This window comes from Felis catus, chromosome D4 (genome assembly GCF_018350175.1).
Source record: "Felis catus isolate Fca126 chromosome D4, F.catus_Fca126_mat1.0, whole genome shotgun sequence".
NCBI lineage: Eukaryota > Metazoa > Chordata > Mammalia > Carnivora > Felidae > Felis > Felis catus.
The window spans coordinates 70,137,511-70,156,462 of NC_058380.1; the positions used below are offsets into that span (position 1 = coordinate 70,137,511).

The 18,952-nt window shown below is 45.0% G+C and overlaps 1 protein-coding gene and 1 long non-coding RNA gene across 3 annotated transcripts in view; one reads left to right on the forward strand and one right to left on the reverse strand.

Annotated features, from left to right (window-relative positions):
• Positions 1 to 18,952, reverse strand: part of PTPN3 (protein tyrosine phosphatase non-receptor type 3) — a 150,390-nt gene that overhangs the window by 114,192 nt on the left and 17,246 nt on the right. The window lies entirely within an intron of this gene.
• Positions 20 to 15,681, forward strand: LOC109493910. The gene is made up of 4 exons (XR_002737616.2): positions 20 to 267; positions 1,045 to 1,122; positions 6,430 to 6,513; positions 15,218 to 15,681. It is a non-coding gene; the product is annotated as an uncharacterized LOC109493910 (long non-coding RNA).

Genomic DNA, 18,952 nt, shown 5'->3' on the forward strand with positions numbered 1-18,952 from the left:
TCCGCCCCGGGCTGGCGCGCTCGGACGCGCCGCCCAGGGCCACCGGGGCTCTCCTGCGGAGCTCTGGGCGGCCCTCAGCACCCTGGCGCACGCACGCAGGCATTCGTTCCCTAACCATTTATTGGGTACCTACTGTGTGCCGAGCCCTCAGTGATTTTCTGCCTAGGAATGTCAAACACGGCGTTCAACAAATCTTTGAAATGAGGAAGAGTCTTGCCCAGCTGAGGTCCTGCTGACTTCAAGTCCAGTGTTCATCTCGTTCCACTAGTAAGCTTCCCGGCTTAAACTTTATTACCAAAATGTATTGTTCTTTCCATATACCCCGCCCCACCCCCAAATCTGTGCTCTTGCTTTTTCCTCTTCCACCTTATCTGACACGGGCCTACCTGCAGTCTCATGAGCACCTTTCTGTCCACCAAACTCTCAGAACTTGGGCAGCCTCCAGACATTTGCACATGCCGTCCCACCTCCCCTCTGTGTGCGTGGGACTTCCTTACCCAGTTTTTCACGTGGCTGGCACCTTCTCATTGTATCTATGTTCTCCCTCTCTGAGAGGCCTTGCCTGATCACCTTATTAAATTAACACCTGGTTCCTGGACACCCTCCATGTCCTCATTTTATTTCTTTCACGTTTATCACTATCCATTAATTAATTCAACAAATAATTATTGATCACCTACTTAGGTTCTTCATGCATGGTGTTGAACAAATGGGCAAAAATCCTGTCCCCTGGCGGAGTTTGGGGAAAGAGAGGCAGGCAACAGACAATAAACATGCAAATAAGCCATGTGGTATATTAGAAGGTTATAAGTCCTATAAGGGAAAGAGAACAGGGTAAGGAAAGGAAGGTATAGGGAGTGCAGTTTTCAATCAGGTGGTCTGATCAGCCCGTGAGAGGTGACATTGAGAAGGTGACCGCCAGCCCTGCACAGGGAACAGCCAGTGCAAAGACACTAAAGAGCAGCACAAGGAAGACAGTAGTACAAGATGAGGTCGGCAACTGACTTTTCCTCTCATTTGCTTACTTATTGTGTATTCACCTAGGGAATTTCAGCTCTGGAGCTGTATGGCCCTGTCTTCTCTGCCGTGTCCCAGCTCCGGTACAGCAGCACGTGGCTCACGGTAAGTGCTCAGAAACGACTTGTTGAATGAATATGTGAATGGAGGGATGGACTGATGTCTGGAACCGTCCGGACCAGACTAAGGTCGGCCCAGGGCTAGTCAGTGGCCGCCGGCAGCGCCTGGTACCTCATTTTGGTCCTTGTCCCCGAGTTGCATGTCCCTGGGTAGCGCCACTGCAGCGGGCGCCGCCTGAGCGTCGCGTCGGGGGGGAATTCCGACCGAGTCAAGGAGCATCAGGAACCGGACCCGCCCCACGCCCCGCCCCGCCCTTTGGTCGCTAGCAAAACCTGGAACCGCGGCGCCAGCCCAGCCCCACTGAGGCGCTTGGGTAGCTCACTGGGCATGCTCCGAGCTGGGCTGAGCGCCAGTGCCCCAGAGGAGTCTCCCGGTGGGGTCCGCAACGCGCCAGCGGAGCCCTGCCTGACGCTCAGCCCTACTTTGTTCTCGAAGCTTTCTTGAGGGTCTGGGGCATTTTTTTTTTTTTTTTTTCAAAGCTCAAAGGGAAAGCTGGGAATTTAGAATCGGCCAAAGGCGTTCTCAGGCCTCTCCACTGTGTGAGCTGGGTCAAGCATCTTACTCTCTCTGTGCTTCCAGTAACACAAATATCCGTCAGTCTGATCTGGGCAGAATTTGGGGATTGAATGAAACAAAAAACGTGAACACGTTTAATCCACTTTAAAGATCCATTTTGTGAGGGCCCGCCTCAGCTATCTGCCATCTGCATACCAGTTTGCCAAGTGCTAACATAAGGAAACGGAGGTTAAGGGGCATGTGGATTCTTGGAGTTGTCTCAATTTGCCTTTTATGAGAAACTAGGCTGAAACTACGTTTTCTTTCCCCACATTCAACGGTCACTAGTTTAAACAGTGTTCTTAAATTCGAGCTAAAATTCATCTATACACCTAAGGAAAAAAGACCTAAATCTTTTCAAAATCATGCCTTTCAATCACCATAACAGAAATAGGAACAAAAGAATATTCCCCAAACCGGAAGCAAATGAATGTCCACGAATAGTGGAATGATCAATTAGGTTATGGTGTGTTTTTTGAAATAATAACTAGTTTATACTAAGCTAGACCAAATTGCAACTGGGGAAACCATAGCACAGTACAATGTTAAGTGGAAAAAAAGCTGAAAACACAAATATATTGCATAAAGAATACGTCTACACAGTCACCCAGACTAGAAGGAAATATGGAAAAATGTCAATGGTTTAATTTTGGGGGTTGTGGGTTGGTATCTCTTTGTAAATTTATCTATTATTGTCACAATGTTGTGTTTGCAATACTAAACATTAGAGGACCAAATTAAAAATTTGCAAAGTTTTGTGTAAGTCTAATAATAATAATAACAACAACTGTTATCAAGTGTGCTTTATATATTTTAAATATACTCTGTCTTTAATCCTTACAGTAACTTTGCAGAATGGGTGTATCTAGCTCAGTTTTACAGAAGAGGAAACAACCTAGGAGCCAGTTGCAACTAGTAAGAGACAGGGTCAGGACTGAACACAGTTGGTCTGACCTCAAAGCCAGGGTGTTAGGTTTTATAATACTGCTTCTCTGTGTAGTAGCTTACCATGTATTGGTCGTAAAAGAAGCTATATATCATTTCATCTTGTGCCTTTTTTTGCCTTATTTTCTCTACCGTTTGATGTGTTTGTAGGCTACAGATTGCCTTTAAATGTTCTGGTCTCCTGTTACTATTTTATTTTTTAAAATGTTTGTTTTTGAAAGAGAGAGGGGCACCTGGGTGGCTCAGTCGGTTGAGCGTCTGACTTCGGCTCAGGTCATGATCTCACGGTTCATGAGTTCGAGCCCTGCGTCGGGCTCTGAGCTGTCAGCACAGAGCCTGGAGCTTGCTTTGGATTCTGTCTCCTTCTCTCTCTGTTCCCGCTTGTACTCTGTCTCTCTGTCTCTCTCTCTCAAAAATAAATAAACATTGAACAAAATTAAAAAAAAAAAAAAGAGAGAGTCCATGCAAATACACGTGAGTGGAGGAGGGGCAGAGAAAGAGGGAGATAGAGAATCCCAAGCAAGCTTCATGCTGTTACCACAGAGCCCAACACAGGGCTTGAACTCACAGAACTATGAGATCATGACCTGAGCCAAAATCAAGAGTCTGACACTTGACTATCTGAGCTACTCAGGCACCCTACTATCTTATTGTTGGATCAAATTGTTAAAGTCCATCCTTTTCAGCCGTTGCACCTGGAGTGACATGATGTTATTATCAGCAGTGACAGTTGATCTTATATCATAAGGTCCCAAACTGTATAGAAAGGAAGCTTTTGGATGGAGACATAATCATCTTAGTCTATGTGGTTGAACCTAGCCAAATCAAGAGCAAATAGAGGCCTCATTGGGAGTAGGGCTATCCCAAATCTCAACAAGGCCAGTCCAGACAGGACCCACATAGATTATTCTCCCTGGGTAATCATTTTGGAGTCAGAGTCACAACATAGTGGGACCACATGGTCCACAGACTCTTAGAACTTTGCTGTGATGAAAAGATACAGAGCCGATAGTGCTGATGATGCTTGCCAAGCGAAGGCCAGGGCCCTAAGAGCAGACCTCCTACTGCTGATAAGCAAAAAAAAAAAAAAAAAAATCTTTTAGTAATGCCCTGGCCCAGAAGTCACTAAACAAGAAACACGAGAAGCCAAACAAGGTCATTTCCTTGGACAGGAAGGTATGCCACAAACCCAATATGTATCACTGGTAATGGACCAGATTGGTACAAGAGGAATATGAGATTTGCAACTGGACACAATTATTAGCATATTCCCAGAAGCTGCCATTTGGACAGAAAATCTGGTGCCAAACAGTGCACATAGGCAATTGGCTGGGGGCATTTATAGGAAGAGTTTCCTGGAAGAATCACTGAGGATTGTCGTTCATTTCAAGACTCAGGAAGTCTGGGCACCACGTGGACTGTTTCAATGATTTACAGAGCAGGACTCCCAGCTGAGATGCTAATGCTCATCAATTATTTGTGCTGTTAATGCAAGCTTATGAAGGACCTAAGCATCAGCAAATACATGGGCAAGCGGTGCTGTTATAATGACAAATGAAAAGAATACGATGTAAAATTATATGCGTAGTATGGTTTCCACTGTGCAGAGAGGGAGACACAGAATTACTAAGTTAAACCATACAAAACTGCCATTTCATAGGTCAATAATGGTTGAATGTTGGCAACTTTCTGTATTTCAGCTTAATGCATACACACAGAAAAAAACTAGAAAGAACTGAACCCAAATATGAAGGGCGACTCTGTCTAAGCATTGCTTTTGCAGGCAGAGAAACAAGATACAGAAGGTATCTTTAGTAAATCAGGAGAATCTCGTCTTTGGGCATCTATTTCTTTGTTATGTCTTTATAGTTTCCTAAAACTTATTTTATCTTTCATTATCAGGAAAAATGAAACAAACTTTAAAAGTTGACAAGCCAAACAAAATGATGTAAAGAGAGGGAAACAGCTGCTCTGGAATTGAATAAAAACGTGAAAGGTTTCTTTCGCAGAGGGTGAAGCCCACCCTGCCCTCTCCAGCAGTGGCAGATGATGACAGAATGTCTGTTCCTGGCCCAAGAGGGAGGGAGAGGAAGAAGTGATCAGTAGTCAAGTTAGGAGCCTTAGAGATGTGGTAGTCTGACTTGGGACCCAGCTCATCCCCTCAGCCTGTGTTCTTGGGACTTCTGGACTTCACAGATCTCACTTTGAGAAACACAAATTGTTAGCCTAAAGTTTTATCCATTGAAAAATGCCTTTTCCTTGCAAATTATCACTGCCAAAGGAGCTTTGTCTGTTAAACGGATGAACAAACTTAGCATGGGTACAAGAGCAGTGCTGTGGATTCGTTCATTCATTCATCACATATTTATTAAGCACTTTCTGTATGCCAGGCACTGCTCTAAGTGCTGGGAAGACATAAATGAACAAAAGAAACAATAATCTCTGCTCTCCTGGGCATGCCTTCTACCAGGGCAAGCCAGACAATGAGCAGCAAGCATGATAAACAAGTGAATTATATTGTATGTTAAGAGACCAGGGGTAAGGCTGATAGGGAGGGTGCTAGAGAGGGAGGTGGGGAGTTGCAATTTTAAATAGGATTGAGAAATTTAGACACTTAAGCAATTTAGTCTCTGAAGAAGATGAGGGAGTGACTCATGTAGATATCTGGGGGAAGAATCTGGGTAGAGGGAACAGCCAGTACAAAGGCCCTTAAGGAAGCATATCCAGAATCAGAAGGCTGGTGAGGAAAGGGCCAAAGCTGCAGATCTGATGCCAAAGAGTTACCAGGGGCAAGAACTTGAGGGCCCTCCCCTGTGAGCTGCAGGAAGAACTCAGCCTCTCTGTGTGAGCTAGACAGAAGCCAAGCCAATGTCATGGTTGCCAAATGTGCTTCTCAACACAGTCAGATGTTGAATGCTGTCCCTGTAGATGGTTACTAGATGATGGTAAACATAGATTTGAATCAGGGAACTGAAATCACGTAGCAGGCCTCTGTTGTAAGGGAGTCAGCCGTATGATCCAGAGTATGCATGTATTTTTAATATTATCACGTAAGTGCGAAGATAACATAGACAATTATTCAGATGGTTCTCAGACCTTCAAGAACACTTGAGTGAACCCTTAGGAATACACAGACCTGAATTAGAAAACACCGTAGATATGCCAGAGGACCAGAAGGACTATAATAGGCCCACAGACCACCACATGGATTTGCTGCTACACAAGAAATGGAAAAGTAAGTCTAGGGACTTTGAGATCCTGCTCTGGAAACTCAGCAGAAGGAGGTGGCTTCAGAAACAAAGAGAAATGATGAGAAATGCAGGCAATGAGAGTTGGTATCCTGAACTGTCGCTGCTGGTACTTAAGCAATGGGCAGTGTCTTCTTACAAACCAGGGAGAATGGGTTTTGTCAAGTCTCTCAGCCACACCTTCAAGGTTCATGTGTCCAACAACAATAGGAGACAGAGAAAAATACCCAGGCCATGTAGACTAGTCATACAGAGGTCATGGCTTTGAAAAATCAGCAATGATAACAGAAACACTCAAGGATTACCCTAAGAGAAGATTCTAGGGAGAAGAGTCAGGGAAAATACTGAAAGCAGCATTTAAAAAATTTTGATCCAGGAACCATATATCAAGATCATCTTGAGAAAAGGAGTCTTCATGTAAAAGCAGACTTCGGGTCTCTGCTCAGGCCTTCTGATTCTGCTTGTGGACCCCCAAGAACCTGCATTTTATAATTAACCATAAGAATCTTCTGTACACTGAAGTTTTATAACTTCTGTCCTGCAGCCTTCGAAGTACGTACACTAAGAACCCCGTGTGAGTGATAAACTAAGAGGATGGAAAATTTTACCAAGAGATAATCATGGCCTTGTAAGTATCGTGGATGCTTGGATGGATAGGACAAAGGACCAGAGCGTCAGCTTCTTAAACATTTAAAGGGGTAGAAGAGGAGGGGACAGGGAGGTAGAGAGAGGGCATCCCCTGTAGGCAAATGGGGACCCCCTAGTAGAGAGCTATCAGGCTTTCTACTTTCTGCTCTTGACCTTGGATCTCTGACTCCATCCACCTGACTGTGCTCTCCTGAGGCCAGGAGGAAGCTAACAGTGTGACTGGAGAGGAGGTGTTAGTGGTGGCAGTCACAGTGGTGGTGATGTTTGCCAAGAGGGGTGGACGTTAAAATAAACACGTTGGAGTGTGTAGAGCACACACAAAACTGAAACTGAGAAGGTCATTACCTCCTGAAGAGGAATTGGGCAAGTGGGGGCAGGGGAGGTATGCGTGCTTACCTTTTGCCATAAACCCTTTTGTACCTTCTGAATCATGTACCAGGTGATGGATATAACCTATTTATTTAAAAAAATTTTTTTTATTTTAAGTTTATTTATTTTTGAGACAGAGAGAGACAGAGCATGAACGGGGGAGGGTCAGAGAGAGAAGGAGACACAGAATCGGAAGCAGGCTCCAGGCTCTGAGCCATCAGCCCAGAGCCTGACGTGGGGCTCAAACTCACGGACCGCGAGATCGTGACCTGAGCCAAAGTCGGACGCTCAACCGACTGAGCCACCCAGGCGCCCCAGGATATAACCTATTTAAAATCCACTTTTTTCCTCTGGAAAAAAAAATAATGACGTATGCATAATATTTAAAAAAATTATTTTGTTTTACATTTTGTCTCCCCCTAAATTTTACTAACCAAATACAAAGCCCAGGTTACTTGACAAGTAGAGGCCGTAACTATGACCAGGGCACAACACAGTATAGCTTGCTCAAAGGAAAAAGCCATAGTCAAGGGCTGTTACTCCTGCTGGAAATGCATGTGGCTAAGGAATTAAATAGAAAAAGAGCTTTGGATGAGGACAAAGGAGTAAGAAAAATCACTTCAGTGATCTCGAGATCAAGAATGATGCTTTCCTGACATAGCTGGTCAGAAAATGGCTGGGGAAGTCAGATGGAAAAGTTCAACTACCCAGGCCTTGACTGGAAGTCGCAACTATGAAAAGATGATCGTCTGAGATCTGTTCTAGCTTGGCTGACCATCCTATCCCAAGACGCTGGAAACCTGATCTGGGCCCAACAGAAAACTGTGCCTCCAATCCCTGGTGACATTTCAAGAACAGGGGGCACTGTTCAGCCTGCCCAGTGCTCTGGTGACCTTCTAGTATTGCATGGATGACATACCACAGGATTTCCTCAACTGCGCCCTGGCGTCCTGCTAGGATGTTGCTCTCATTTTTTCCACGGTACACACAGTCACTGCGTTGAAGTCCAAACAGACTATCCAGTGACGCCTCTATAAACATGAGTCACATGTGAAGTTTAAGGAATCCCTGTTTGGGCAGGGACATCAGAGTTCCTATGGCATGCCATCTTCACATACAGGGTACAGGTAGATGAGAGTCGTATGATTTTCTGCCAAGATGCCTGACTTCACGCGGTAGCCACCGAGGCCTCTACCCAGATACTGCTCTCCTTCATCCCAACCCCCTGTTCCAGTGTGAAGTTCTCCAGCTATCCTATCAGAAAACATTACCCTCTGTCCATTTCTTTGTCTTCTTGGGCTTCTTTCATTTTGGTCTTGGATGCCACCACCTTGCCCAGCCTCGGTCACCCCAACCTAACCACCAACACCAATCTCTTTCTTGCTTCCCCTTGAGGAATGAAGGCGACCCATGTCAACCTAAAACAAATCATTTGACCATCGCTGACTACTCAGATCCTCCCCATCCTTTAAGGTCCATCTCATAAGCTATGTCTTCCTAGATTACCCCAACTGGTTATGAGCAGTCTGATCCCTGTACCCCTGGGTATTTGGTCTGTTTTTTATGCTTCTCATCTCATGCTGACTCCCATTCAGTTGTTAATGTACATGCCCCTTTTGGAAGGCTCTTAAAAAATCCCAAGTGGGGTTTTTGAGGGAAAGAGAGAGCTCAAGCCAGGAATGGGCAGAGAAAGAGAGAGACACAGAATCCAAAGCAGGCTCCAGGCTCTGAGCTGTCAGCACAGAGCCCGACATGGGACTCAAACACATGAATAGCGAGATCATGACCTGAGCTGAAGTTGGACACTTAACCAACTGAGCCACCCAGGCGCCCCAATTATTTCTGAGCAGGGTATGCAAGAGGCTGTGAGCTTCTTCTGAAAAATTGCCCACCTTTCTGCAGTTAGCAAGAAGTTATGTTGTATCTAAAGTCCTTCTTGAGTTCTTTCTGGAATTCTGCTTGCAAGCTTAATAATTAATTGACCAATAGACAGAAAAGAGCTACAGATACCTAGGAAGTATAAGGAGATATAGGATATAAGTTAAGGGAGAAGTATGAGCAGTGGTGTCCTAAATAAGATATAATTAATCTATGATTAGATATAACTATGCACTTTCAATTTCTGTGTGAAACAATTAAAGGAATTAGGACATTGCCCCTGCCTCTCCACACTTGGGAGTCACCTCGTTGTGCTGGCAGAAGGTCTACAGGTCTAGGACACACCCCTTTGTTGTCTACCTGTATTGCTGAGTGAGCTAATTGCAAACCAGCTCTGGGGCCCGTGACCTTCATCTTTAGGCAGTAGGACCAGGAACAACAGGGTGGATAAAATCCATCACAGAAATTACCAGGGAATAGACGGCCGCTAAAACCTTGGTGTCTGTGGTTTCAATTTCATTGCAGTCTAGAATTGTGTATAGTCTTAACCATGGGAAGCTTCCCTAATTTTGTCAGTACCCATGACAATATTTTGTTTGTATACTATAGGGTCAATGCATTGAGGGGAGTCTTCATTTCTCTCTCAATCTTATACTATCAAAGTAACCAGCTTTCTTCGATTGCATAGGCAGACTCAGAAGCCCCTCCTTCTGCATTTAGATTTCACTAGATTTATGCTTAACACATTATATACAATTGAGCAAGCCAGCTGCCCCAAGTGTGAACTCACATCATTTCTTTTTATGCTGGGAGCCTAGATAGAATCTGGCACCTAATAAGAGTGTGATGAGTGAGAAAATTACTTGATATTAGATTGTCTTATTGATATGTTTGAGTCAGGCCAAGTCCCTTGACTTACTAAGGCCAGCATATTATTTTCCATTACACTTGGATCATTGGCCTAAAAAATGTACACAATACTAATACATATTTCAAATGCCAATTCACATGAGAGAACAATTTCCCAACAGTGCTATTTAGTTTTTTCTCAAGTTCCCTGGGTTGAGGTCAGTCTTTGTAGTTAATGTTGGGTTCCTGACCCAAACACAGCCTGTGCCAGTATGAAAAAAAAAAAATCAACTTTCCATGGTTTGAATACAGAGGTGACCGTGGGAACGTGTGCAGCTCTGTCTCTGGTTCTGGTGAAGTCATTCAAAAGCCAATGCAGCCTGGCTATCCTGTGCACCCGCACGGAAATGAGGATAGACAAGGTCCAGCAAGAGGAAACGCACCCATTCTGCAAAGCCAGCCTTGGCATGTAGAGTGGAGGAAAGGATCCATCCCATTCATGAGGAAAGAGAGCTCTCTTGCTATTTATTAAGAAACACTGAAGTAGGGGTGCCTGGGTGGGGTGGTTCAGTCAGTTGAGTGTCTGACTTCGGCTCAGGTCATTATCTCGTGGCTCATGGGTTCCAGCCCTGTGTCAGGCTCTCTGCTGTCAGCTCTCCTCAGATCCTGTCTCCCTTTCTCTCTGCCCCTCCCCTGCACTTTCGGCTCTCTCTCTCTCTCAAAAATATTAAATAAACATTAAAAAAAGAAACACCGAAGTAATCTTGACAACTGTGCTGTATAAGGAAAAAATATGGACCCAATAGATTCAAAGGAAAAATCCAAATGCAGATAAAGACGTATGAGCAGAAATGGATTATTTTAGCACTGTTGATAATTGCTGAAAATATGAAAAGAGGGAATGAATATATAACCATATGTCCCATTGATTACATATAAATCTTAAAATTATTTTACAAAGAGTTTGTAATGACCTGGGCAAATGCTAGTGGTATAGTTTAGATAAGGACAAAAACTATATTCATAGCATCACTTTGTAAAGAAAAACACATTTATGGGGTGCCTAGGTGGCTTGGTTAGTTGAGTATCTGATTTTGGCTCAGGTCATGATCTCACAGTTTGTGAGTTTGAGCCCTGTTTCAGGCTCTGTGGTGACAGCTTAGAGCCTGGAGCCTGCTTTGGATTCTGGACTCCCTTTCTCTCTGCCCCTCCCCCACTCATGCTCTGTCTCTCTCTCTCTCTCTCTCTCTGTCTCAAAAATAAATAAAACATTAAAAAATTAGAAAAACACATTTATGAACATAAAAAATCCTGAAGTACAGTAGGATGTGAAGAGTATTTCTAGATAATGATATGACTGGTGTCTTAGTTTATTCAGGCTGCTATAACAAAATACCATAGACTGGGTGGCCTATAAACAACAAACATTTATTTCTTACTGTTCTGGAGGCTGGGAATTCCAAGATCAAGGCGTTGGTAGGTTGAATGTCAGGTGAGGATGTGCTTCCAAGGTTTATAGACAGCTCTCTTCTCACTGTGTTCTCACATGGAATGGGGTGAGGGAACTCTCTGGGGTCTCTTTTATAAGGGCACTGATCCCATTCATGAGGGCTCCACACTCATAAGCTAATCACGTCCCAAAGGCCCCACCTCCAAATACCATCCCATTGGGGATTAGGTTTCAACATACACATTTTGGGGGGACACATCCAGTTAATGGCAACTGGTGATTTCATATTTTTTTAATATTCTACAATGTACGTATAGCACTTCAAAAATAAGAAGGAAATATTTTTAAAAACCTGTGTAACCAATAGCAAACACAAAACTTTTGCTCCCGGAGAATTGTATGGGAGGATATTTTTATATCAGAGTGACTGTAGCACTGACCACAGGAATCTCATGACTCTTCTGTGGGAGGTTTAACTATGGTAACTACGATACCCATGGTCTCCTCATCTCCTTTACACCAGCCCTGCTGGCAGTCCTTCTGAGTCCTAGAATCCCCATTAGTTGGGAAGCCCATGAGCCATGGAAGTGTTTAGCAAGATCAATCGGATTTCCTCATGTAGGAATTTAAACTGGAGAACACAGTGGAAAAAGTGTGAAAACACACAGAGAGCCCAAGATCAAGGGACAGTCAGAGTAACTGTGGTTGAATGTTACACTAATGATGTGACTTCCTGGGGTCCACACCCCTGTGTAGTCCCCTCCCACACTGAGGCTCAGCCAAAGTGACTTGATTTGGCCAACAGGACAGCAGTGGACATGACACAATGGATATTTAATAGGCACTCGCACATGAGGACTGGCCCTCTTGGAACCCTGAGACCGCCATGCTGTCAAGAAGCCCGCGATGAAGGACTCCATGGAGAGAGGCATAGCCATGCCAGGTTTTTCTCAGCTGAACCCAGAGAAGACCAGTAAAAGAACTACTCAGCCAACACACTGAATCATGAGATATTAAAAAAAAAAAAAAAAAATCGTCAGGGCACCTGGGTGGCTCAGTCGGTTAAGCGTCCGACTTCGGCTCAGGTCATGATCTCGCAGTTCGTGAGTTAGAGCCCCGCGTGGGGCTCTGTGCTGACAGCTCAGAGCCTGCTTTAGATTCTGTGTTTCCCTCTCCCACTCATTCTCTCTCTCTCTCTCTCTCTCTCTCTCTCTCAAAAATAAATAAAACATTAAAAAAAATTGCCATTTTCAGCCGCTGCCTTGCAAGTGGTTTGTGACCAGCAAGGGGTAACTGGGACAGCCACAGCAGGGAGTCCTGTTACTGAGGCCTCCACCTTGCATCTTTCCATTCCAAGCTCCTTTTTTTCCTGGCTTGCCTGGACCCAGTGGAGTGTCTGTTCTGGGGTTCTTTGAGATTACCATCTTCTATATTTATCTTTATAGTCTTCCAGCAAGCCTGTGTTATTTTAAGGCAGGCGTTATTGTCAAACCCCAGCATTCAATGAGCTGAGCCAAAATGTGAGTATCTTTAAGGAGAGGGATACTGTGGGTCTTGTTTACCATTACCCCCCCCCCCCCCCCCATAGAATGGTGTCTATCACCTAGCAAGACTTTAAAAGATATTTGTAAGTAAATGAACAAGCAGATCTTGAGGGCTTGTTTAAAATTGAGATTCTAGGGGCGCCTGGGTGGCTCAGTCGGTTAAGTGTCCGACTTCGGCTCAGGTCAAGATCTCGCGGTCTGTGAGTTCGAGCCCCGCGTCAGGCTCTGTGCTGCCAGCTCAGAGCCTGGAGCCTGTTTCAGATTCTGTGTCTCCCTCTCTCTGACCCTCCCCCATTCATGCTCTGTCTCTCTCGGTCTCAAAAATAAATAAACGTTAAAAAAAAAATTTAAAATGTAGATTCTAGGGCCCCCCCCCCCCCCCACCTCTGGAGACTCTGATTTGGTGGGTCTGGGTTGGGTCCAGGAAACTACATTGTTATTAAGACATGTGAGTGAAGCCAAGGCAGGCGGCCTATGGACACATTTTCACCTTTCGGGCCTCAAGTTATTCTTGCAACTGAAAGAAGCCAATTTATCAATTTTCCAACTGTCTCTGTGTCAGAATCACCTGGGTTGCTTATTCATCATGTTAGCTCCTAGCCTTCCCTCCTGACCTACCAAATCTGAAAATCACTGAAAGTGGAAACTTATAATGTGTATTATCAAGAAACTCCTGGGAGAATCTGATGCACCTGGTCTGCAAGTTTAAGGGCATTTGCAACCGCTGACCTAGCAAACACAATTCTCTGAAAGTCATTTGGCCATCAAACATACTTTTCTCATTCCCAAGAACAGAGAACACACCCCTCCTCTGTTAGACAGTCTCACACTAATCTTTAAGGCTTAAAAAAAAAAAAAAGGTTTTCATGATTACTGTGAGAGGTATTTCTTAGGAACTCTTTCTAAGTTTAAATGCCTCATCTGTCAGTCAGACTTTGGTAACACCCGCCTCTCATGTGCTGTGAGGACTACAATGAGGAAAGGTGCATGACAGCACTTTGAAACTGAACACACGAGGCACATGATTTGTAAGCCTTGGATCATAAACATGTCATGCCAAGGATTAAAGTATTTTTATCTGTTTTTAGACAAACAATCATTCATCATGAGTTACCTTGCTCTTCTAAGGACGGGATCCCGATGTAAAATGTTTCAGGGACAGGAAACCGTGGCTACATTTCTGATTCCTTCACACGGTGTTTAAAGCTGTGTAATCTGAGCCCTGCATCACCTTGGTCTCTCCTGACCCCTCTCCTCCACACCCTCCTGCCCCGTGCGTGCCAGCCCTTCCAAATGCTGCATGCTGGCTCACCTCTGTCACAAACCCCGCTCCAACTGGGCACTGTCTCTGGAATGTTCTTTATTATTGTCCATCCCCATCCATCGGGACCTTTCCTGAACCTTTGGTGTCTGTTACTATCTTCCACCCTTTAGGCAGAATTGACCAGCTTCTATCTGGAATCCCCACTGAACATTTGTCCAAGATCCTGTATCACTTGGTTACACTTCACCTTCTTCCTCCACCTTGAAGGCAGGAACTTTTCCTTATTCGTCCCTGTGTTTCTGGCCCTGAGTACAGTGCCTGGTACAGAGAAGGGACTGATAAATATTTGTTGATAGCATGAAAGTCAGGGGCTGTCTTTGGTGGGGCCTTAACTTCTAGGGAAGGAGAAAAGTGCTCCCACCGGGCAGTGGCCCCTTGTTTCTCTCTGACTCTGATTTCCTGCTGCTGTCCCTCTTCCCTCCATGAAGCGACTTACGAAAACCAGACAACTTGCGACAAGCTGCTTGCCTGATCTTTAGCTGGTGGGGGTATCCAGTAGGTTTAGAAGAGTTCGCCCAAGTGGGTATTATATCTACATGTAATATTTGATACAAATGAGAAATCAAGGTATTAACGAGAAATCTCTTGTGAAGGCCAGTTCTGAATTGTTGGTGCCTACTAGCTACCTCCAGCTGGATGTCCCAGAAGCACTTCAAACCCAAGGACTCCCAAACTAATGAATCAGCTGCAGCCCACATACTTGTTCCTTGTCCATTGACTGTCTGCCTAGTTGCCTGGTTGCCAAGCTCCAAGCCCCCCATCTCTCTTGCCATCTAAGAGAATGACCTGTTCTCTCTGTTCCAGCCCCACAGTATTTCTCACATCCTTCCCAAGCTCTGTTTTCTGCTTTAAGACCTTATCTCTCACCAGTGCTCTTGCAAATAAGCTCCCAATTGGTCTCCCAGCTTCCTCTCACTTTTTTGTTGGAATATGGGTAATAAGTTGACCTTGCTAAATATAGATTTGGGTTTTTTTAATTTAAAAAATCTCTATTTTTTGAGAGAGAGAGAGAGAGAGAGAGAGAGAGAGAGAGAGAGATAGAGAGATACAGAGTGTGAGCAGGGAAGGGGCAGAGAGAAAGGGAGACACAGAATCCAAAGCAGGCCCCAGGCTCTGAGCTGTCAGCACAGAGCCCAATGCGGGATTTGAACTTTGGACCACGAGATCATGACCTAAGCTGAAGTTGAATGCTTAACCGACTGAGCCACCCAGGTGACCCAATAAAGTGTAGATTTGAACAAATTCTTCCTCTGCTTGAATGTTTCTCCAGGGCCTACCTACTGAAAAAGTCTGCATGGTATTTGATGGTAACAAATCTATCTGATTGGATGGCATCTCCTGGGAAGTGAGAACATAAGAAGGAGGCACCAAGAGGCATTCATTTGTTCACCAAATATTGATTAACACCAGCTAAATGCCCTGCTCTGTTCTAGGTTCTGGGGATAGAGTGAAGTCTTTTGATTTTATGGAGCTTATACGTGAAGAGACAAAAAAATGGAGTCACTTTAAGATGACCTCTGATCTGAAAAACAAGGACTGTGGTAGACTGTGTAGATTGCATTGGCTTCAATTCTTCCCTCCTCTCTGCATCCATGCTCTTTGCCATGTAACCTTGAAGTTCCTTACATGAGAAGTAGATGGACTTCTCCCTGCTGGACTTTGGGCTTGGCCATGTGACTTGCTTTAGCCAATGGGATGTTAGCAGATGTTACGCAATTAGAGGCTTGAAATATGTTTGCGTGGTTAAGCTTGTCCTTCTTGTACTTCTGCTTCTGCCATAAAAAGGCTGCCTCGGGTGGACTGCTGGTTCCAGAAGAATGAGCAAAATGGGAAGAAGAACCAAACTGAAGGAAAGGTTTTTGTCTTAAGATGCTGGGTTTTAGAGGTAGTTTGTTATATAGCAGTATTGGAGCAACAGCTCATTGATTCTATCCTCCATGAGACCTTCTTGAAACCCCTGCTTTGGAAGTGCTATTCCTGAGGAACTGGCTGCTACTATAGAGGCCCTCATACTTCCTTAGTTCTGTACAAGAAACCTTTCCATGTAAGAAATATTTTAACCTAGTCATTTACATCAGCACCTAAGAAACCCAAGTATGTCTTTTCCTTGCAACCTGAATGAGCCTAAGACATGATCTCCCCTCCTATCACAGGTCCTAGAGGGAAGAGATTACTCTTGTTTGCGAAACTGGCACAGAACCTGGTGTACTGACTGCATGCTGTACTCCACTACTTGTGGAACCAGATGAGACTCTGGCCAAAATTAGTGAATTTGATGAAGCAGTCTTCCCTAGATCCTCTCTTGGAAGATCTTTTTCTATGCAAGAGACTATTGTTAATTCACTTTATGTACCCCCACACCCTCCCATCCGCCCCCTCCCCCCCACTATTGGTGAAAGGAAGGTACTCTGTCAGGCACTGAGATATACAGGCAAATTAGGCATGGCCGATCTTATGTTTGTAGAAATTACAGATTAATAGAAGAGATAGGCTGTTCCAAGATGGCGAGATAAAATCTATCTGGGAAATGAGGACAAGATACTGACGGAGTGGAGACTAATCCAGCTTGGCGGCTCAGAGAAGACTTCAAGGATAAGATGATACTTGAGTTTTGATTGGCAAGGAGGGATTGACTAGATAGAAAAGGGGGAGAATGTTCTGGGAAGAAGGTGAACAAGTGCATGAACTTAAAATCTATGATGAGTGTGTAAGGGTGTGTGGGGTGAAGAGGGCATGAGAAGTGGTGTGAAATGAGGTAGAAACTCAAGCTTGGCCAGGTGTGAAGAGGATTGTGTGCTACAGTGAGGAGTCTGGACTAGGTCCTGAGGACACCAGGAAGCACTGAAGATTTTAAGCAGGGGAGTGAAATGTTCAGATTTTGCATACTTAAAAGATCTTTCTGGCATTAATGGCTTGGGAAGGAGCAAGGACACTTGTTAGGTCATTGCAGTAATGGGGGGGGCAATTTAGATGACCTGAAGTGTTGCTAGAAACCTAGAGAAGTGAGGGAATAGGAGAGTTAGGAACTTTGAGTGGATAGACCAGATGCCTGGTGTCTGGTCCCTGGTCCCTGGAGGGAGGACTGTTGAGACAGCTCCCAAGTTTCTGCTTAAACACAGGTTGGATGATGATATCACTCATGGAGATTGGTGGGGTGAGGGGGTCTAGGGAAGACTGCCTCGTTAAATTCACTTGGAAGGGGGAGAGGAGGATAGAAGATGAGTTCCCTTAGGGTCATGTGGATGTGGGTGGGTCTGGGGAGCCTCTAAGTGCATGTCTTATAGGCAGCTGAACACCCACACTCAGAAGAAAGAAGTATTTGAGTGTCACACGTGTGTGATGGTGGTTGAAACCATGGGTTTGGTTTGTTATATTGCCTGCCCAGAACTGGTGCTTGCAGAGGCACTGAAGAGTCATCTGCACGTGGTAGAAATGACTTTTAAAGCCCTAGAAGAATCTCTACGTGGTATTTAAGAGGTTTTACTAGGATATTCACGTGGGGACCATCCTTTTTCACCTTTGTGCTGCCAGAACTCTCCAGAGGGCCCACATGCTTAGTAATGTTGGAGGAATGGATGAGTGAAGTCCCCTGGTCCGTTGGAAGTTGTAGATGGAGAACCAGCATCACCAGACCCATACCCCTGATTCTGTAGGTTCAAGTTGGGAATTAATGACGTTCAGAATTCTCACAATTCCAGACCTTCCAGAGATTCTCAGGTGATTTCTACAATCACCTTGAGGAATTTTCTCATAAAACAGATCCTCAGGCCCCATGTAAAGATATTTTGATTTAGTAGGTCTGAGCTGGAGCCTGGGAATCTGCTTTCAAAACAAGCTCCTGAAGGGTCTCTGATGCGGATGCAATGTGGGCCACATTTGGGGAAAAGCCACTTGTGCTGGATAGTCCCCGTATCTCCATCCAGACCTGCTCTTTGTTTTTACTTACTCTAGTCTGTGCCCGATAAGGCTGCCTTCTGTAGCCCGCACCAGCCAGGCTCCTTTGGTCTCTGGCTTCCACTGGGTTCAGTCAATGGAAAGGAAGCAAGAGCAGGAGGTGGGTGGGAGAAACGAGGGTGGGCACTGATTTACCAGGCCCCCTGCCCAGCCGTGGTTTGGCAGTGGCTACATCCACAGTTCCTGATGGGTAGCCCTCTCTGCTGGCTAAAGCTTTCCCCAAGTCCTGTATCAGCTCCTTTCCTTTACCCCTGCAGGCCTGGGGTAGTAACGGCCATCCATCACAGCTAGTCTCTGGGTGCTTTGCTATCTTTATTTCCCCTAACTCTATCCAGATGTCTAAATAATTTGTTTATTACATGCTCTCCAATTACCGCATTGAGTGTGCCCTCTGCTTCCTGCCAAGACAGGAAAACAAAAACATTGACTGGAAAGGGTCAGGAATTCTGGGCCCAGTTCAGTTCAGTTTAATTCAATTCAGCAAACATTTACTGAGCGAGGTCCTCTGAGCCAGGCTCTGTGCCAGAAGCTGGGGATACAGAAAGTGACTTAGACACTGTACCAGCCTGCAGAGGGTTCACAGCCTAACGGGAGGCAGAGCCCCAGAATACAGGGTGATGGTGTGGTAGCTCAGGGTAACATTGGAAGTGCAGAGGAGACATCTATGCTAGGACGGGCAGGCAACAAAGGCTTCCCAGAAAAGGGGACATGTAGAATTCGGGTGGGCAGGAAAAGAATGAGAGAGGACACTTCAGGCAGAGACAGAATCATGACATGAATGGCTGCCTGGAGGGAGCTTTGTGCCCACTCTGCTGCAAGGTGTGCAAGAGGGTTGCCTCAGAGGCTTGAGATGTGGGATGCTCCCCTTGGAACAGGTGCTAGTCAGGGTACCCCTGCCTCCAGGTGTTCTCTGTGGACTGGGGACCTCTTATTCTTTCCCAACTGCCATGATTTGGGCTCCTCTCCTTTTTTTTTTTTTTTTTAAACAATTTAACGTTTTTTTAATTTTTATTTTTGAGACAGGGAGAGACAGAGCATGAACAGGGGAGGG